This window comes from Chiloscyllium plagiosum, unplaced genomic scaffold, assembly GCF_037043375.1.
Source record: "Chiloscyllium plagiosum isolate Xiang-an unplaced genomic scaffold, Cpla_swu_hap1 HiC_scaffold_191, whole genome shotgun sequence".
Classification (NCBI taxonomy): Eukaryota; Metazoa; Chordata; class Chondrichthyes; order Orectolobiformes; family Hemiscylliidae; genus Chiloscyllium; species Chiloscyllium plagiosum.
The window spans coordinates 220,344-243,018 of NW_028270330.1; the positions used below are offsets into that span (position 1 = coordinate 220,344).

The 22,675-nt window shown below is 43.7% G+C and overlaps 1 non-coding gene across 1 annotated transcript; it reads right to left on the reverse strand.

The window, feature by feature from the left end:
• Positions 1 to 5,299: 5,299 nt before the first annotated feature.
• On the reverse strand, positions 5,300 to 5,381 carry trnas-aga (transfer RNA serine (anticodon AGA)). The gene has a single exon. It is a non-coding gene; the product is annotated as a tRNA-Ser (tRNA).
• Positions 5,382 to 22,675: the final 17,294 nt, after the last annotated feature.

Consider the following 22,675-nt stretch of genomic DNA (forward strand, 5'->3'; position numbering starts at 1 on the left):
GTACCTTTCAAAGAGAGCGTTTGTAGCTGTGGAATGATAGTGGCAGCTGTTTCCCCTCGCTCTTACTGCCGCCTTGGTAGTGTAGGGGCTGGTATTCTCATCTTACACGCGGTAGTTGAGTGTGCAATTCTCTGTTGTGGAAAAGCGGAGTGTTTTGGAGCAGAAAGATGTGAAGTTCGGATGCTTCTGGAGTTCTTGTTGAAAAGTTCGGTGACGCGAGGAAGATGGTTTGCAGACTTTTCCTCGCCTGTCTAGGTGACATTATCAGCGCTGCAGAGGTTCCTGTGAAGCGCTGCTCTCATGTTTTGGTACGAATTCATTTGGTTAAATTCCCGCTGCTTCCGTTTGTTGGGATTGCAGATTGGGTCCAACGGATGGAGTCCGTGGATGAGTGCCCTGCTTCTAGGAATTGTCTGGCAGTCTTCTGCTTGCCCTGTCCTATTATTGTTGTGCTATTCTAGTCGAATGTGTGGCCCTTGCCGTTTGTACGTATTGCTACTAGGGACTGCTGGACTGACGCCCACGCAAATTCTTTGCCAAGAACCAATATCCACACACCTTCATTCGCAGATGCATGGCACACAAAGTTCGCAACGAGGATATGCTTTGAGGTAATTTTTAAATCATGCTTCCCTGTATTAAAAACAAATTCTGGAAAACGATATCCAGACTCCTCCGAACACTCGGACTGATGACAGCACAGAAACCGAGAGCCTCACACAGACAACTACTCACGAGAAAACAAGACCCAATACGTATCATGTGCAGGTCAAACGTGGTTGACGAGATTCCACGCAGGTACTGCACGAAACACGACATAGGAGAAAGAGGCTGACAACTAGAGAGCTGCATTCATAATTTCACCAGGACTGTTAACGCCTCGGACAGCTGTTCCTTGCAGTTATGCACAGAATATTGAATGTCTCTGATTCCAGGGCTTGGAACTCGGATGATATGACCGTCTGCAACACTGGTTACTTCCTTGTGTGAGGTAACTCCTGATGGAACACATGTAACACTCTATTGCTCATTGAGAAATATATCCAAAATAGGAGCTCACAGCAGCATTTCTGTTGTCTTTCTGGTGCTGTCCCTGACATGCCCTGTGGCACTGCACTTATTCTGTGTTTCCTGACGTTTCAGAACATGCTTCCACGATCGTATTATGGGCAGTAATGTGCATTTTCGCTTCAATAACGGGGGTGTGAAGCGGAGGTCCACCATTCTCTATTCTATTTTTCTCTTCTTATGCACAACTGCAATACAGTAAACGATCAATTCGTATTGTAAGGGAATATACAGAGGCGTGTGAAATACCGAAGTTTTAATGACATTTATGCAATGGTTAGCGATTACCTTGATTCAGGAAATAAGGATGTAAACTCTGTTTGGCTGGAGTTGAGAAACAGTGAGGAATGAACTCACAAGCATGTGTAGTTTACAAGCCCACTCGCAGTAACCACAAAGCGAAATAAATCATACAAGGAAAAACAATTGTGTGTGAGTGACAAAAATGGCAATAGTCATGCGTGATCTTAACTTCCCATTAACACTCTCGGTTCCATTGTAAAAACGTTTGGAGAACCATAATCAAAAACATCCCACATGTCCCATAAAAAATCACGAAGGATATCTTGGTAATTCATTACTCTCCTGATGACTTAATTTTGCTATTTTCTTGGAAACCATCTCTTTAATTGTGAGCATCATAAAAAGGCTTTTTATTTGCCAGCAAGAAATAAATATGTGGTTAACCTTTGTTCGTTTCATGTATAAGGACACTGAGACTCCTCTGCACTGCACATCTTTTGCGTTTCTATCTATTGTAATAGTAGTGTGTCTTTTGATTCTTCCAAACAAAGTATATGACGTCGCATTCCCGACATGAAACTGCATCTGCCAAGAATACTCCAATTGCTGGAGGGAATCCTGAGGAACAGAATGTACATGTATTTGGAAAGGCAATGACTGATTCGGGATAGTTAACATGGCTTTGTGCGTGGGAAATCGTGTCTCACAACCTTGATTTGAGTTTTTTGAAGAAGTAACAAAGAAGATTGATTAGGGCAGAGCAGTAAATGTGATCTATATGGACTTCAGTAAGGCGTTCAACAATGTTCCCCATGGGAGACTGATTGGCAAGGTTAGATCTCATGTAACAGCAGTAGACCTAACACCGACCCTTGTGGTACGCCGCCAGTACATGGATACCAAGAAGAACATGTTCCATTAACTACAACACTGTTTTCTATTGGCAAGCCAATTACTGATCAAAGCTGCAATCTCTCCCACAATTCCATTCCACCGCATTTTGTATAATAGCCTATTGTGGGGAACCTTATCGAACAACGTTCTGAAACCCATATACACCACATCAATCGGTTTACTGTAATCTCCCTGTTTGGTCACTTTGTCAAAAAAGTCAATAAATTCGTTAGGCAAGGCCGACCCATCACAAAACCGTGCTGACTGTCCCTGATCAGATTATTCTTTTCCAGATGGTCATAAATCCTATCCATAATAACCTTTTCCAACACGTTACCAACAACTGCAGTGAGACTCACTGGTCTGTAATTATCAAGGTTGTCTCTGCGACACTTTTTGAACACGGGAACAACGTATGCTATGCTCCATTCCACAGGCACTATTCCTGTAGAAAACGATGATTTGACGATCGATGCCAAAGGCTCATCAATCTCTTCCCTTGCTTCCCAGAGGATACTAGGACAGATCCCATCCAGCCCAGGGGACTTGTCTGTTATCACACTCTGCAGTATTTTTATCACCTAATCCTTGTGAACCTCAATCTCGAGTACTCTGGACGCAAGTATCTCAGTATCTTCCTCGCCAACATTTTCATTTTCTATAGCGAACACTGTCGAAAAATATTTATTTAGCGCTTCCCCTATCTCCTCTGACTCCACACACAACTTCCCATTATTATCCTTGTTTGTCCCAAATTTAACTCTCGTCATTCTTTTAATCCTGACATACCTATGGAAAACCTTAGGGTTAACCCTGATCCTCTCTGCCAACAACTTCACATGTCTCCTCCTGGCTCTTCTCAGCTCTCTGTTTAGATCTTTCCTGATATCGTTGGAACCCTCGAGCGCTCTAACTGAGTTTTCACATTTTGTCCTAACATAAGACTTCTTGTTCTTCTGACCAGGGATTCCACTTCCTTAGTAAACCACGGCTCACGGGTTCTATATCTTCCTCCCTGCCTGACAGGTACATACTTATCTAGGACACACAGGAGCTTTTCCTTGAATAAGCTCCACATTTTAATGTGCTCACCCCCTGCAGTTTCCTACCACATTCTACGCTTCCTAAATCTTACCTAATCTTCCTAAATCTTGGGACTTGTGCCTCACAACACACTTCACATTCAACAACCAGATATACGAACAAATCAACGGAACACCCTTGGGCTCACCGATCTCGGGACTCATGGCAGAAGCCGTAATGCAAAGATTAGAGCTGTCTTTCCGCAAATTCAACCCAAACACTGTTTCAGATACGTGGATGACACCATTGTAATCATTAAAAACACGGAAATAGAGAAAACACACAGGATCATCAACTCCACACTCACAGGAATCCGATTCACCAGAGAGGAAGAAAAGGGCAACCAACTCCCATTCCTAGACGTGATGGTACAGAGAACACCTAACGGAGAATTCACCACAAAGGTACACAGGAAAGCCACACACACAGACCAAGTCCTGAATTATGAGAACAACCACCCCAACATACACAAACGAAGTTGCATCAAGACACTATTCAAAAGGGGCACAACACAATGCAGCACACCAGAACTGCAAAAAGTGGAAGAGGAACACCTTTACAAGTTATTCGCCGAAAACGGATATCCTCGCAATTTTATCAACAGATGCGTAAGGGATAGACCACGGAAAGAGGACATGCCACAACCCAAAGGACTAGCCACACTACCACACATCAAGAACATCTCCAAACTGACAGCCAGACTACTGCGACCACTAGGACTCTTAACAGCACACAAACTAACAGCCACACTCAGACAACAGCTTACCAGAACTAAGGACACGATATCCAACATGAGCAAAACTAATGTAGTATACAAAATCCCATGCAATGACTGCACAAAACACTATACCGGACAAACAGGAAGACAGCTAACGAACCGCATCCAGGAACATCAACTAACCATGAAACGAAGCGACCAACTATGCATAGTCGCCACACACACAGACGACAAGCAACATGAATTCGAGTGGGACAACACTACTATTATAGGGCAAGCCAAACAAAGAACAGCCAGGGAATTCCCAGAAGCATGGCATTCATCCACAAACTCCATCAACAAACACATCGACTTGGACCCAATATACCAGCCACTGCAGCGGAGAGCTGAAACTGACAACAGGAAGCGGCAAGGACAGGCCACCATAAATGCCGCACGAAACACCACAGAAGCGCTTCACAGGAGGTTCCCAAGCACTGAGGATGCCACCTAGACAGGGGACGAAACGTTTCCAACAAAAACTTCCAGCTCGGCGGACAGAAACACATCATTGTCTTGAGTGTTCCAGAGTTTTTCATTGTCCCAGAGTCCAGATGAAGTTTGCATTCCTCACGTACGTGAGCGAGAATGACTTCAATGTCTCAGATCAGTTCCTGTCCCGAGAACATCAGAGTCAATGTCCCGTCCTCTACTCGGTCCGACAGTTCACACTTCTTCATTCTCCTCTGATTCCATTTCCCAAAGAGTTTCTCAAGATTTACAAAGCTGGAGCCTAAATTATATGGTTTGCTTCCTAAACATTTTTTCAACTGCCAACTGACAATATTTTCACAGTGTCTCTTCACAATCCTCTGGCTTGCACCATGTCCAGGGATGAGAACTCCCGTTTGGTGGAGAGATTCCCGAGGCTGATGAGTTTCACTTTGGAACAAAAATGGTTAAGTGGCGATTTCCTGCGGTTGTTTCTAATGATGGAGAGGGAGCGGTGGGGAATGAGCACTTTGACGAGCAGGAGGAAGTGTTGCCACTGACCCGAGTCAGAGAACAGTGGACAGGGATTAAAGGAATCTAATGAAAAGCAGCACTTCTGCTCAGGACGTTCAATAACAGCTGCAGAAACCCGATGTGTCGAGCAGTATATCTGGAAAGAGAAACAGAGTTAATGTTTTAAATATGGAACATTTCTGATGAAGAACTCGAGTTTCCCAAGTCTAATCAAATTACCGGCCTGGTTCACAAAATAGTTTTTCTGAATTTTGAGCGATAATTGTACCAGCAGGAATGCATTCATAACGTAGTCAGCAGGATTCGAACCTACGTGGGGAAACCCCAATGGATTTCTCATCCATCGCCTTAACCACTCGGCCATGACTACAGATAGCTCAGGCGGGTTGAGCATAGACCAAATCAGCCGTAATCTCATTGAAAGCTCTCGCTGACTTGATGAGCGAAATGCTTCCATCTCCTTTCATACCTTTGCTGTCATTTGGAAGGTGCGAGACACCAATGTAAAAGAAGAAAAGCACAAAGGTAGTAAAAGATGTTTGCAGGCAAACTGAGTCAAAATTTTTTATTGAAAGGAAAATCACACTTGGCAATTTGCCATATCTCTTTGCGACCATGACCAGCAGAAGTAAGCAAAGGAGCTATTGATCTCAGTATTCTCGGACCTGAAGCAAACAAAATTTAGTGACATATTCATTTCTTTTTCTGGCGAACTAAATGATCTTTCCTGATGGTTACAATGAAAGAGATGGTTCCCAATAAGAGACAGAGATTAATTCGCATGTAGATATATTTCAATGGGACACGATTCATTTTCAGTCCCTAATTACCCCAGAGATGGAGGAGGTGAGTTACTTTTCTTCACTCTTCAACTCCTCAGCACGGAGGTACAAACATGAAACCGCTAGAGATGGAGTTCTTGAATTGGGAACCAGAGACACTGAAGAAACTAGGCTAAAGTGAGGACTGTAGATGCTGGAAACCTGACTTTAGATCAGAGTGATGCTGGAAAAGGACAGCAGGTCAGGCTGCATCCGAGGAGCAGGAGAGTCAACGTTTCTGTTGCCAGTCATGCTCCGCTGCACAAACAATTTTCGTTTTTGGCTCAGATTTCCTGCATCTGCAGCTATTTGTTTTATGTTTACCTTCATAATGTTTTGGACAAAACCAACGACCTGCCAGCATCGGAAAATCGGCAGACGTACTGGAACACCGATATGTTTGCTGAATAATACAACCATTCCATGAGCGGGAATACGATCCGGGCCACGGTGCTGAGAATACCGAATCCTCACAAGTAAATAACAAGAGAAGGCGATAGATACTATCGTACATGGTGTAAATAAAACACCCTGTCAGAACATTTTCGTTGCAGATTTTTTTCATATTGTCTTCGAAGATTTACAAAGTGGGAAAAGGCCATTCCGCCCGTGTGCATTGCGGCTAATCAGAGAGCCATCTATTCTAGTCGCAGTTTCGAACTTTGGCCCAAAGTCTCACGTGTTCTAATGTTTCCAGGTCAAATGTCAATGAGGTTATCCTATGTTCTTACATGTCACAATAATGGGACAGAAGTATAACGAATTGTAACTCTTTTGAGGAACTCATGCTCATTTTCACCCACAGAGGGAGACACACCAGAAGATACCGCCAAACAGACGGAAGTGTCCGTTGTGGAGAGCTGGAATTTGAAATGGACAATAGGACAAATGCAGGCTTTTCATGCGGAAGCACAGTGGCGATGTCCCGAGAAAACTTGACAGGGGAGCGTCAAAGTATACCACGGTTAAAGCAAAACACTCCCCCTCAAGCCAGGTAGGCCTCGAAACTACAATCTTCTGATCCGAAGTCAGACGCGTTCTCCATTATGCCACTGGCCCAAGTGAAAGGCTGGCGATTGGCAGAATGTCGATATGTAATGCCATGGACTTTCACGGAATCAGAATTAAAAAGGTGAACAAGCACCGAAGATACTCACCAACATTGCTTCACTTCGAAGTTTCGAATTTGTGAAGCAGTGCCTTTCACTGGCAAAGGAGAAACATTTGTCCTCAGCTGCCTGCTTCAGGATCGCGTCCTTCTCTGCTGGAAGTTTCCATCGTTTTAAAAACAGTCACGACGCGATTTCATGATTCACTCCAGTGAAAACGTGTCATGGTGTCGTCCAAACAAGACCCTGCAGAAACTCGGCGAGAAACCTCTGGTCATTTCGAGCTCAGGATGTGGAATTAGACGAGATGCGTGACACCTTCTTTGGCGCCGCCACTTCACTGAAATTAGCGGCTCAAAACGAGCCGTTGTAAACATCAGCCTGATTTGTACCTTCCTGCAGTGTATTTGCTAAACAAAATCAGATCGCTCCCATCCGGCCCAGCTGACTTATCTTTTTTCACACTCTGCAGTATTTCAAATATCTCTTCCTTGTGAACCTCAATCTCTTCTCGTCTTGACGCAAGGAGCTCTGCATCTTCCTCGCCAATATTTTCATTTTCTATAGCGAACACTGTCGAAAAATATTTATTTAGTACTTCCCCTATCTTCTCTGACTTCACACACAACTTCCCACTATTATCCTTGATTGTCCCAAATTTAACTCTCGTCATTCTTTTATTCCTGACATACCTATGGAAAGCCTTAGGGTTAACCCTGATCCTATCTGCCAACAACTTCTCATGTCTCCTCCTGGCTCTTCTCAGCTCTCTTTTTAGGTCTCTCCTGATATCGTTGGAACCCTCGAGCGCTCTAACTGAGTTTTCACATTTTATCCTAACATAAGACGTCTTGTTCTTCTTGACCAGGGATTCCACTTCCTTAGTAAACCACGGCTCACGCGTTCTAGATCTTCCTCCCTGCCTGATAGGTACATACTTATCTAGGACACACAGGAGCTTTTCCTTGAAAAGGATAAAGTGAGGTCTGCAGACGCTGGAGATCAAAGCTGAAACTTTATTGCTGGAACAGCACAGCAGGTCAGGCAGCATCTAGGGAACAGGAGATTCGACGTTTCGGGCACATGCCCTTCTTCAGGAGAAGAAGGGCATGTGCCCGAAACGTCGAATCTCCTGTTCCCTAGATGCTGCCTGACCTGCTGTGCTGTTCCAGCAATAAAGTTTCAGCTTTCCTTGAATAAGCTCCACATTTTAATGTGCTCACCCCCTGCAGTTTCCTACCCCATTCTACGCTTCCTAAATCTTACCTCATTGCATCGTAAATTCCCTTCCACCAGCTGAAACACTTGCTCCGTGGATGCACCTATCCCCTTCAATCACGAAAGTAAACCTCAGAGAATTGTGATCGATGTCTCCAAAGTGCTCACCTACTTCCGAATCTAAAACCTGGCCAGGCTCGTTACCCAGTACTAAATCGTAAGTGGCTTCGTCCCTTGAAGGCATATGTACGTACTGTGTCAGGAAGCCCTCCTGCACACACTGGGCCCAAAATGACTCATCTATAGTACTCGTACTGTAGTGATCCCAGGAAATATTTGGATATTGTCTTGAGTGTTCCAGAGTTTTTCATTGTCCCAGAGTCTAGATGAAGTTCGCATTCCTCACGTACGTGAGCGAGAATGATTTCAATGTCTCAGATCAGTTCCTGTCCCGAGAACATCAGAGTCAATGTCCCGTCCTCTACTCCGTCCGACAGTTCACACTTTTTCATTCTCCTCTGATTCCATTTCCCAAAGAATTTCTCAAGATTTACAAAGCTGGAGCCTAAGTTATATGGTTTGCTTCCTAAACATTTTTCCAACTGCCAGCTGAAAATATTTTCACAGTATCTCTTCACAATCCTCTGGCTTGCACCATGTCCAGGGATGAGAAGTCCCGTTTGGTGCAGAGAATCCCGAGGCTGATGAATTTCACTTTGGAACAAAGATGGTTAAGTGGCGATTTCCTGCGGTTGTTTCTAATGATGGAGAGGGAGCGGTGGGGAATGAGCACTTTGACGAGCAGGAGGAAGTGTTGCCAGTGACCCGAGTCAGAGAACAGTGGACAGGGATTAAAGGAATCGAATGAAAAGTAGCACTTCTGCTCAGGACGTTCAATAACAGCTGCAGAAACCCGATGTGTCGAGCAGTGTATCTGGAAAGAGAAAGAGATAATGTTTTATCTATGGAACATTTCTGATGAAGAACTCGAGTTTCCCAAGTCCAATCAAATTACCGGCCTGGTTCACAAAATAGTTTTTCCGAACTTTAAGCGAAAATTGTACCAGCAGGAAATCATTCATTACGTAGTCAGCAGGATTCGAACCTACGTGGGGAAACCCCAATCAATTTCTAGTCTATCGCCTTAACCACTCGGCCATGACTACCGACAGCGTGGGTGGCTTGAGCATTGACCAAATCATTGTAAGCTGCCGTTGACTTGATGAGATCAATGCTTCCGTTCTCCTCTCCCACCTCTGCTGTCAATTGTCAGGTGCGAGACACCAATGTAAAGGAAGAAACACACAAATTTAGGAAAAGATATTTGCAGCCAAACTGAGTCAAAATTATTGATTGAAAGGACAATCCCACTTTGGCAATTTGCTAAATCTCTTTGCAAACAAGAGAGGTATTGATCTGAGTCTTCTTGGGCATGAAACAATCCAAGGTTAGAGACATATTCATTTCTTTTTCTGGCGAAGGAGCTGGTCTTTCCAGATGCTCACAATGAAGTAGATTTTTCCCAATAAAAGACGGCAAATAAGTCCCATCTAACGCTGACACCATCGTGAGCGCTGCTGTTACACAATACCACAGAGTCATGGTCAATTCCTGCCTCATGCATCTGAATGTGTGGAGTTTGCACATTCTCCCCGTGGCTGCGTGCACTTGCTCTGGTTTTCTCCCATAGCCCAAAAATGTACCGGTTAGGTGAAATGGCCGTGCTAAATTGACGTGGTGAATGGAGAGGAATGCATTTGGGCTGGGGCGGGTCGGTGTGGAGTTGCTGGGCAGAAGGACCTGTTTCCATATTGTAAGTATTCTAATCTACGGTAATCAATGGCCAAGGTATGACGCACGTTGTTCGATGTTGCATATATGACTTTTCGATTGTTTTTCTTCAAAGTTTCTTTACAATTGAAACGGGAGTGGAAGAAGGGAAATGAATGTCTCCCATAATTCTTGCCTTCTTTTAGCATTCACAGGCGGTATTTTTCCTGTATTTTTTTTTCACACTGTGGTTACTGTTAATGTTCTTGTAAGCTACACCGGCTGGTTTCCTCTTTCCTCAATGTTCCTCATCTCTACCCAAACACATTTTCCACCCTTATCTCCTGAATCAATGTAATCTCTAACCATTGCATAATTGCCACGGAAACTGGGCTTTTCACACGCCTGTATATGTCATTTTCCAATATTAATTGATCGTTTACTGTGTTGCAATTGCGCATGTGAAGAAGAAAACAGCATAGAGGTAGGTGATCCTGGGTTTCAAACGCACCTAATTGCAGCTAAAACGCAGATTACTGCACACAATGCAATCACGGAAGCATCCACCGAATCGTCAGGAAGCACACAATAAGTACAATGTTGGATGTCATGTCAGGAACAGGACCAGAAACACAACAGAAATACATCTCTTGGGTACTATTTTCTCAATGAGCTATCGTGTTTTACATATGTTCCATCGGGAGTTACCTCACACAAGGAAGTAACCAGTGCTGCAGACGGTCATATAATCCGGGTCCCAAGTCCCGGAGTCAGAGAGACTCAGTGCCCTGTGTGTACCTACAAGGAACAGCTGTGCATGGGGTTTATCGGGTAACTGAACTGCATGAATGCAGCTCGATGGTCGTCTGTCTGCTTCTCCTCTGTAGTTTTCTGTGCAGTCCCTGCGTGCAATCTTGTCAACTACGTTTGTCCGGCACAAGATGGGCATTGGTCGCTTGTCTCTGAGAGAGGCTGTTGGTTTATGTGTTGTCATAATTCCGAGTGTAAGGAGGAAACTGGTTGTCAGTTCCCAGAAACTGACTTTAATAAATGGAAGCGTGCTTTGTAACTTGCCGCGTGGCATATCCTCGTTGTGAAGTTCGTGCACTGCGAATCACGTTGCGGGACAATCCTACTTTGGCAAAGAATTTGTGTGGCAGTCACGAGTTGCCACGACCAGCTATCCCTAGTGGCAATACGGACAAATGGCAAGAACTACAAATTCGATTAGAGCAGCACAAGGTTAATGTGACAGGGCAAACAGAAGGCAGTCAGAAGATTTCTGGGTGCAGAGCAATCACCCAAGGTGCCTTTTCATATGAAAGTCTGTGCATCAGTAGAATCTGCAACCCAAGTAGTCTATGTTGGTTATTCATTTTCCAGACAACTTGTGTTGTTCCCCGTTTATTCTGAAAGTGAATAGACATAGTTATCTCACCGTTATTTCGAAAGAAGATCCTGCATTGAATCTGTTCGACGTTATTTGATTCTGTGGTGAAAAGGTGGGCAATCGCGATGTGAAACGTTGCTATACTTTCATTTCCTTCATTACTGTCCTGGTGATGGAGAAAGGTGATCACCGGGGCATTGATGGCCTAATTTAATCATGGATACAATTGGAAATGTTCACTCTTATTGGTTCGTTGTTGTTCTGTTTTGTTTTATGATACTTGAGCACTTTCTGGGACTTGGCAATAAACTAAATCTCCAGTAGGTTTGGAATTGCCTCGCTGTTACTTGTGCGAGCGGTTCATGTCAGAGACGACTCACAGTGCATCACAGACAGCACTTAAGCTTCGGTGTGTCTGATCATGGTACTGCCTTTTCAGTTCTGATTCTGTTCCACGTTAAGAGCTGTCAGGTTTTGGATTCGCTGGAGAGGAAAATGGGTAATGCGATATGTGAGGTATTTTTCTTTAGCCAAAATCTTTGATGGCGAACTTGGGAAAGTGTCAAGAAGAATGGTCATTGGCAGCAAATATCCGGAAAACCTTCATCTCTGGATCGATTGGGCCCATCCACCCTCCGAACAAAATAGACAAACTCGCTGACTGAGTAACAAACATCAGGCGTTTTTTTTGCAAATGGTGTATTCAAACCGTTGCCGATGGCTGGAGCATCTCAGAGTTGTCGAGCATGGAAACAAATCCCGCGAGCCAACTTGCCCTTGCTAAACACATAACCGAAAGTAATCCATACATATCTCACAATATTTGTGCCTTATCTCTCCGGGGTCTTCCTGTCTATACACCCATTCAGATGCTTTTGAAATGTTCTGAGTGCACCAGACTCTGCCACTAAATGTGGCAATTCATTCCACACACAGAAAAGTTCTGTGTGAAAAACATGTGTCCCTCACATCCCTTTTAAATTTTTCCTCTCTCACATTAAATGTTTGCAATGTAGATTTGAACTTGCGTGTCTTGTGAAAAAGTGCTCCCTGACTATTTACTTTGTCTGTCTTCCTCATGATTTTATAAGCTTCTGAGAGGCCATATCTAAGCCCTGAAGCTCCTGGGAATCTGACGAAGCCTATTCAGTTTCGTTCTCATGTCCAAGCAGTGCAAACCGTGCAAATCCTTGTAAAGGTTTTCTAAACGTGCACTTGAAAGAAGTGTGTCCAGCTGCAGCACTTGCTTGACCGCGTGGTCACTCTGGAGCTGCGGGTGCACTCACTGTGGAGCATCAGCAATTCTGGAGAATTATGTTACCTCCCAGGTGCTCAGGCCAGGGATGTCGCTCATCGGCTGGAGAGCATTCGAAAAGGGGATCGTGAACAGCCAGTTGTCAATGTGCATACAGGCATGAGATGAGGACCTGCAGGGAGAATTCAGGGAGCCAGGAGAGAAATTAAAAAGGAGGACCTCAAAGGTAGTAATCTCGCGATTAATGCCGGTGCCGTGTGACTGCCAGCGGAGAAATGAATAAAAAAAGGCACGATGAACACGTGACTTGAAGAATGGTGCTGCAGGGTGGGTTTCAGATTTGTTGGACCAGTTCTGGACAACGTGGGACTATAAGAAATTTGACGATCTACATCTGAACCAGACGGGAACGAATGTCCTTTCGGGAGTTTTTGCGACTGCTGTTGGGGAGGTTTTATACTGTTGTGGCAGGGGGCTGGGAACCACAAGATTAAACAAATCGGCAGTGCGGTGGAAACTGGAAACGCTAAGAATCAGGAAGATAACATTAATAATGGGAAGATTAGGCAGAGAGCAGATGAATGCAAAAGAACTGGTGGCCTGAAATGCACCAAATTAATGCATGGAGTATAGACAGATGAACTTAGGGTTTAGGTTGATGCCGGGGAATATGACGTTATTGCGATCACAGAGATTTAGTTGAAGGAAGGGCATGGTTGGCAACCAAATGTTCTAGGGTATAGATGCTTCAGATGAGACAGGGAGGGAAGAAAAAGGAGAAGGAGTTGCATTGCTGGTCAGAGATGATATCATGGCTGTGCGAAAGGAGGACACCATGTAAGGCTTGGGTCGTGAGACACTATGGATGGAGCAGTGAAATAAGAAGGGTGAGGTTAGATTTTTGGGGCTGTATTACAGTGAGCGTGAGGTGTAAGAAAAACATAGTTAAACAGATCATGGAAAGACGTAGAGGCAATTATTTAGTGTTGATTGAAGATTTCTGTTTTCCCAACATTGTCCGGGATACTCTTAGCGTCAGAGGTCTGGATGGGATACCATTTGTAGGAAGCCTCCAGGTGAGTTTTCTGGAGTGGTATATCAATAGTCCGACGAGGGAATAGGCCATATTGGATCTGATATTGGGGAATAAGCCAGGGCTGGTGATAACAGTTGCGGTGAGTGATTTCTTTGGGAGGTGTCCAATATTCTGTAAGTGTTAGAATACTCATTGACAAAGATCAGAGTGGTCATGAGGAAAGAGTACTATCCTGGGACAAAGCTAATTATATCAAAATTATGCAGGAGGTCGGAAATGTGAATTGGAAACAGCTTTTTGTAGGAAGGTCCACATTTCATACGTGGCAGGCTTTCAAAGATAGGTTAAATATAGTGCAGGGTAGGCATGTCCCGTTGAAGGCAAATGATTCGAAAGGCAATATTCGTGAACTGTTGATGACAGGACAATTGCACGACTCGCCAAGAGGAAAAGGCAAGCATGCATAACGCCTCGGCAGCCAAGAACATAATGGTCCCTGGAGGAACATGAGAAGAGTAGGACAAGTCTGAAACGAGGAATGAAGGGGGTTAAAAGGGGTCATGAAACAACTTCACGCTAGCACAATTGAGGAGAATCCTAAAGTCTATTATTCATATATAAGAAGTAAACGGGTAACCAGAGAAAGGATTGTTCCACTAACGGAAAATGAACGAAGGCTGTATGTCGAATCTGAGAGATTGGGTATGATTCTGAATGTTTATTTTGCATCAGTGGTCACTGAGGAGAGGAACATGGTGAATGTTGAGTCTAGAGTTAGACATTTGATTAGTCTGGATCATGGTGACATAAGAAGGGAAGCTGTGTTGGGCAGGCTAGTGGTAATTAATGTGGACAAATCCCCAGGAACGGATGGGATCTATCCCTGGTTCCTGATTGAGGTCAGAGAGGAAATAGTTGGGGCACTGGCAGATATCTTCGTGGCATGCTTCAGCACAGGTGAGGTTCTGGCTGACTGGAACGTTGCTCATATTGTCCCCTGTACAAGAAGTATATAGGGATATTCTGGATAACTACAGAACAATGGGCCTAACATCAGTGTTGGGAAAGTTGCTGCAGAAGGTACTGAGGGATAGGATTATTCATATTTACAAAATAATGTGCATATCAGTGAGAGGCATAGAGTTTTTTCAGGGAAGTGCCCAAGTTGATAGATGAAGCAAAGGTTGTTGATGTCACATACATGCACTATAGTAAGGAGTTAGATAAGGTAACCAAATACAGAACGTAAAGTAACATGGTGTGCAGCGTGTTCTAGACAAGTGGATAATTAATTAGTTGTGCAATAGGAGACAGGGAGTGGCAGTTGAATGAGTTTCGGGAAATGGAGAAAGATGAGCAGTAGTGCTCCACAGGGGTCAGTGTTGTGGCCACTTTTGATTGTGATATACATAAATGATCTGGAAGACAGCACTGTTGGAATGATCAGAAAGTTTGCAGATGACACGAAGATTTCTGGACTAGCAGAAAGTATAAGTGACCGTTAAAGAGTACAGGAGGATATTGATATACTGAAAATTGGGCGTAAAAGTGGCAGCTGGAGTTCAAAACAGACAAATGTGAGGTGAGATATTTCGGTTAGTCTAATTCTAGATGGGGTTATACAATGAACGGAAGAGCTTTGTGGAAAAAATATTGATGGACAGAGAGATCTGTGAGTACAGGTCCATTATACACTGAAGCTTGCTGCACAGGTGGATAGAGTGGTCAAGCAGTCATATAGTATGTTTGGCTTCATTGGATGGGGTATTGAATAGAATGGCTGGAAAGTCATGTTGAAATTGAACAATACATTGGTCTGGCCACACTTAGAATACTGTGTAAATTTCTGCCGCCACATTACCAAAAGGATGTGGACGCTTAGGAGAGGGCACGTAAAAGGTTTAAGCGGATGTTGCCTCGTATGTAAGGTGCAATCTAGGAAGAGAGGTTGCGTAGGTTAGGTTTGTTTTCATTCGAAAAAAGGAGTTTGAGGCGGACCGTTTTGAGGTTTACAAAATCATGAAGGGTACAAACAGCGTCGATAGAGAAAAGTTTTATTTCCCAGGTTGAAAGATTAACTACCGAGAGGTCACGCTTTCAAGGTGAGAGGTGAAATGTTTAAGAGGGATACACGCGGCAACTACTTGGCACAGCGCGTGGTGAGTGTCTGGAATGCGTTCCCAGCAGAGACGGGAGAGGTAATCACGGTAGATGCATTTAAGATCCGTCTGGATAGATGCATGAGTAGGTGGGGAGCAGAGGGATACAGATGCTTAGAATTGGGTGACAGGTTTAAACAGTAGATTTGGATCAGCTCAGGCTTGAATGGATGAAGGGCCTGTTCCTTGTCTGTGCATTTTCATTCGTCTTCCTTCTTAAATTACGCCAATGTCGTTACAAAATTTGCGAGTTCTATGTGTCTGAAGTGAATCGATGCTGAAACACGAGTCATAACAAATCTGAGTGTTGGATTTTGTGTGGTAGCGTGGTCGAGCGGTCTAATATGCTGGATTTTTGAAGCTTCAGTTTCTATCGAATCGTGGCTTCAAATACCAAAATCGTAAGTGCGCTACTATGTGGAGATGTATGTGAGAGAACTGCGCATGTGTGGATTCCTTTTAGTTTGAGTATTTGCAGCTCCTCAGTATGCTTACCCTCTCGGTGATAAAATCAGCGGCCGTCTCTGAAAACAACGCAAATTCCTGCTGTCCGACGTATCCTCATATCCCGTCGATAACTTTGCTTTAGGATATCTGCGTTGCCAGTTTCTGTATCTCAAATGGTCAGCGCAGTTGGGTGAAATGTTGGTGGTTCGAGCCCACCCAGGGAATAAGCCTCAAATATTTCAGCACAACCATTTACCCCGACCATATATTGACATTGTAACCGATAAAACTCATCCATGATTCACCCCAAGTCCGCAGGGAGTGAGACGTTTACACGCAGCAGAATACGACATCACTTTCTCCAAGCTCCCGATGCCAACAGAAAGCGGCCACTGCAGCTTCAATCAGCGACTTTCTGCCAAGCCATGGGAAACAACTCGTGGAAACTCCTTCCTTAGTAACAGCTCTTTCCGTGTGAAAGGAGCAAAACTTTCACTTTAAATTGGAAAGGGCTTCAGGGCATTGGAATGTTGATCCAGTTCTTGGAACGTGTTATAAATAAAAATCCTGACTTGACAATAAGAAGTGGTCAAGGTTTTAGGTAGAAAGGACAAAGAAAGTGTTGATTGAGACGACTCTGTCTCGTCAGCAGATGGGAAATGCCCAACACTGTAAACGGAAATGATTGGGTTTCCTTATGTAAATTCCCGACGGATTTACTGTCTGTCAGAGTGATTGGAAATCACATCAGCGATATAATGGTGAGGATAAACATATTACGGGTAAAATTATTACGGTTGAACCTTAAATCCCGGGACAAGTGTTAAATCGGTTGTAATGCTTTGAAGGAATAACTGAAGTGAAAGGTGTGAATGATATTTTTGTGATTAGGAGGAATGAACTGGATCCTAACAAATTGCAGATGAATTATGCTCGCAATATAATAGCAAACTAATCCACAGTGCACCGTGCTAGGTTAGCTCAGTCGGTGCAGTGTGAGATGCTTAATCTGAGGGTGGTGTGTGCAAGCCTCACAATGGGCACTTTCACCGCTTATTACAATTCCGGCTCTTCGTTCCAAGTGCAGTATTGCAACACTTCACAGGGGTATGTTCTTGCTGCTTTCATTGACACATCTGTCCGCCTGCTTTTGATCACACGTCGGTTTCTGAGTGAACACTGTTTCCATTTTACTGGAGGCGCCAGAGACAACTTTATCAGTGCAGCCGAAAATACAATGAATGATGTCCATTTCAAAACGTGAGGTTCCAAACCAACCGTGCACCACCCAAAGTGTTCAAAAGCACGGAAAGCGAATGGCCACTTGCTAGGGGTCTGACAGAGACGGATCAATGTCACATGTCTTGAACCAATTTTCAGTGATTCAGATTGTTCTGATGAAAACAGAAGAGAACTCTCCCTCAACGTTTCGCAATTGTTCTTCTTGCGTTTAACGTAATGAATAGTATATTGTCAGTAACGAGAGTGGAGGTGCGGCAGGACCGTGAGGTTTCAGTGTGGGACATAGACACAGTAAGTCAAATATCCCCAGCGCACGGGAGAACTGTTTGGTCCAGGATCACTACCATCTTCTGTTTCTAAACCAACAAATGAAATTACTGGAAAATCTCAGCAGGTCTCGTGGCATCTTGGAAATAAAAATCGATTTAAGACTTTGGGACTAGTGACACTTCTTTTCCATGTCCATCTCCACCTACTTTTGCACACTCTTCCTTTTTATTGAATGTCTCCTGACTTCCAACTTTATATTCAGCTTCTCTTTTATTACTTCCTCTCCAACCAGTTTCCAAGTCTCCAATTTTGTATTAGAACTGTTCCATCTTTCACATTGCCCAGGACTTCGAACTGAACAAATAACTCTGTTTCTATTTCCTTAGATAGCAGATGGCCAGAGACTGGAAGGCAGTGTTGTTCCGAAAACTCACCCATGATTCACCCCGAGTCGACAGGGAGCAAGACGTTTACACGCAGCAGAGTACGACACCATGTTCTCCAATCCCCCGATGCCGACTGAAAGCTACCACTTCAGCTGCAATCAGGGCTTCCTACCAAACCCTGGGATACAGCTCGTGTAAACTCCTTTCTCAATTACTACTCTTCCCGTTGGAAAGGAATAAAATTTCCATTTTAAATTGGAAACGGCATCAGGAGATTGGAAGGTTGTTCCTGTTCTTGGAACATGTTATAAACAAAAGTCCTGTCTTGAAAGTAAGAAGTGGTAAACGTTTTAGGCAGGAAGAACAAAGAAAATGTTGATTGTGAGAACTCTGTCTCGTCAGCAGATGGGAAATTCCCTATACTGTAAACATAAATGATTGGGTTTCCTAAGGTAATTTTCCGACTGATTTACTCTCTGCCAGAGTGACTGGAAATCAGTTCATATGAAAATATTCGGGTTGAATCTTAAAAGCCGGGACAAGTGTTAAATAGATTGTAATGTTTTGAAGAAATAACAAAAGTGAAAGATGTGAATTATGTTATTTGTGATTGGGAGGAATGAGCTGGATCTTTGCAAATTGCTGTGCCAGGTGAATTATGCTCAGAATGAAATAGCAAACTAATTTATCGTGTCCCAAGCGTGGATATCTCAGTTCGTTGCAATGTGAGTTGTTTAATCAGAGAGTCATGCGTCCAAGCCCCATAATAGTAGTTTTCACTGTTTGATAGAGTTCCAGCTCGTCGTTCCACATGCAGAATTGCAAGCTGACAAATATGTCCTCCTGCTTTGATCACATGTCGGTTACTGAGTGAAAACTGTGTGCACTTTACTGGAAGCGCCAGATACAACTTTATCAGTGCAGCTGAAAATACTATGAATGATGTCCATTTCAAAACATGAGATTCCACTTCATCCGTGCACCAACAAAAGTGTTCAAAGACACAGGACGCGAATGGCCATTTGTTAGTGGTCTGACAGAGACGGCTCAATGTCTCATTGGTCCTGAATAAAAATTAATTGATTCAGAATGTGCTGATGGAACGGAACGGAGATCTCCCTGTACATTTTGCAAATGTTCTTGTTGTGTGCTCATATAAGTTTATATAATGAACAGTTTATTTCCAGTAACGTGGGTGGGGGTGGGGAAGGATTCTGAGGTTTCGGTGTGGGACAGACGTGATCTAATCGAACGGGTAAGTCAAATATTCCCAAAACATGAGAGAGCTGATTGGTTCAGGATCACTCCCATCTTCTGTTCCAGAATCAACAAATGAAATTGCTGGAAAATCTCTGCAGGTCCGGTCGCATCATGAAAATGAAAACCGAATGAGATTTCGGGACTGGTGACACTTCTTCTTCCATCTCCATCTCCCTCTGCCTTTCTACAAACTTCCTTTTTACTGAATATGTCCTGACTTCAAACTTTATATTCAGCTTCTCTTTTATTGCTTCCTCTCCAAACATTTTACCAGTCTCTGAAATTGTATCATGCTTGTTCTATCTCTCACTTTGCCCAGGACTTCCAACTGAACAAATAACTCTGTTTCTATTTCCTTAGATACCAGATGGCCAGAGATTGGAAGACATAGGAGGACGGTTAGCGCTTTCAGAATATCTAGTCTGCTCCGCCATTCGATTCTGCCTTATATCATTCTTAACCCCATTCTCCAGTCCTCTCCCTGAACACTTACTCCCCAGTCTTAGGATCCAGTCTTTTTCGCAGAGTGGGTCCTAATCGGTCGCAAAACCCTCCACATGTGTTGGCAGCTGTTATACCGTGTCAATGTGTCATCAATCTCAATTTCAGTGATTCTCGGCAAACACGAACTGTTGTGAGCAGCTCGATCAGGTCTCTGGCCACACTGTGATCCTGCGGGGGAACAGTAATCATCTTCATCTCCTACGCGAAGGATCGACGCTTCAACAAAATCGGACAGAAAGAAAGATAGGCTTGTGTGTCAAGATATGTGGAGTTAATTGCTTTCTGACCTGGTCAGTAAACCTTACTCTGTATATCCCCACACATTCCAGCTGTTGTGATGAAAGGGAATAGAAGTGCAATTTATTGCCATCTACGCTATTATTCGATATGTATTCTTCCTTGTTCTGAATATGCAGGGAGTTTCCAGCACTGATGGTCATCATTTCTAAGAGTGCATGCTGCGGGCCCTGATCTTTTCAGGAGAGTAGCAATATCACTTTGTGCGAAAGTGGCCCAGTAAAAAGCTTAGAAGATACATTGTTGTTCCCTCTTTCCGGGCGACAGTCTTTCATATCATGATCGATGGGATTTTAATGCATTCTCAGCAAACCTTGTTTTGAATTTACTCGCCCAATACTACTGTAGCGGTGAAAATAATATAATTCCGAATACCTGCTGCGTGAATTTCATTTTCAAATTTTTATTCGCAGTGGTCCTTCATGTGTGGTGATGTCTATATCACTGCTGGCCATCCTGTTTAAGAGTGCCGTTACATATGTTCCTCTGTCTTGGCGCTGCAGGGAAAATTGTCTGCAGCTTTTCAGCCAATATTTCCTTGATATTTGAACATGTTATTCTTTATTTTTTCAATCATGTCCACTTTAAGGACACAGTTACCGACACTGATCCTTTCTGTAACAACAGTACCGCATTTGCTTTACACGCGAAGTTGGCCTGGATCAGTAACAAGGAGAGCATTACTTACCGTCTGTCACAGCGAACACTGGATTCATGATGTTAGTCTCTGTAAAATGCATCCGAAAATGTGCTCTGAACGCTTCATTTGAACGCTGTCTGGCGTTTCTCAACGTGTGTCAACCAAAACCAGAAATCCTCAATCATAGTTTGGAGCAGTTCACATATTCGAGTTTCGAAGCAGCAGACACGGATACAGTTCATTCAGTCAACAACAGGAATGAAAAGATTTACAGGCACAGATGAACTGTCGACTCTTGTTTTCATACTGTTACTAATATTACCGTGTGGCCTGAAGTCTAAGCCATGTTGTAACTGAAAATGAGGAAATCACAGACAGGCTGCCGAATGACGCAGTATGTATTTTGTTTTCTTGTTCTCACAGAGTTCCAGGAAAGTATGACAGCGAGGGAGAGGAATGTAAGTCAAGTGCAGCTCTGGTGAAACTGCTTCTGTCTGATTCAGTCATCAACAAGAAACGTAAATGCGACTAAAGCGGGAAACTTTCTCACAACTCGAACAAAAAGCAATCACGAAGAGTGACCACCTCCTAGACATCTCAGATCGCCTTTGACCTTCCCTGAATATGTATAGAATCTATTTTTCGTACACCTGAAAGTTAGAACTGTTTGATTTACCGACAATAAGTGAGTCGCATGTCCTTGATTCCACATAGGTTTCCATCTCGGTTTGCAGCCAGGTGGCAGTTGCTCATGGCTCTGCTGGATAAGGCACTATTATGGAGAAAGAAAAGGAAAGTTGGAACTCTTATTGGCTCTGGGTTTCGAATAATCTTGCTACGTGTTCTGGCATTCTCGGATTCCAGTGCTAAACCAGTTTTTCAGTTCATCCGAGCAGCAGGAGAGTTGGCGTTTCTGGCAGGAGCAGAATTCATCATCTCCAGTGATCACTTTATCTGAGGAGAGAAAATGAACAAAGTTTCACACAGTGACTAATCGGAATTGCATTCCGTTTCAGCATGGTGGCAGATATGGGCTAGCAAATTCAAAGCCAGATTTGCTGATGAGAACAACAAGCACGACCGCTCAGATAGAGCAATTCCTTCCCACCGCTTATTCTGCAGAACCGGTGCTGTTACTGTGAGTATGCTGCAGGGTATCACCATTTACATGCTCTTGGGTTTCCGGTTTTGGCCTGTGTGTTCGCGTGGCTGAGCAACCTGAGACTCTGATTTCAGATTCCACTTCTGAAGAAGGCTTGTGTTTGCATCCCTGCGGGGCCACGTGTGCTAATGGACTAAGCTGGCAACGTTTTGCAGGAATGAGTTTTGTTAAAGTTGAACAGAAAAAAAAGCAGTCATTTCTTCTAAACCGGCTGTGATGTGGCACAGCAGAAAACAACCATCATGTCAGTGCCCATGTTTCCCCCTTGTGCTGTAGTTGTCACGTTCCCCTCCAGCTCGAAAGGCCACCAGCATAATATGCGACTCAAAAACAGGCTGCGCCAATCTTTCAAATTCCAGACAATTTGCATTTTTCACTGTTTCTCTGAAAGTGAATGGAGATATTTATTTCCCTGTTTATGTGAAATTAGGTTCTACATTGAATCTGCTTGCAGTTTTCTGCTGTTGTTGCGAAAAGGAGGGAAATTGCGATATGAAACTTGATTACTTTTCCTAATTTCCTTAATTTCTGTCCTGATGAGAGAGGCTGGTGATTGGTCCTCTCGATCCGGTGGAGACATCAGCCCAATTGTTAACCTCATCTAATCGAGACTGTAATTGGTAATCTTCACTTTTCATGGTTCATTGTTAGTCAGTTCTGATTCATGTAACTTGAGAACTTTTCTGGAAGTATTAGTG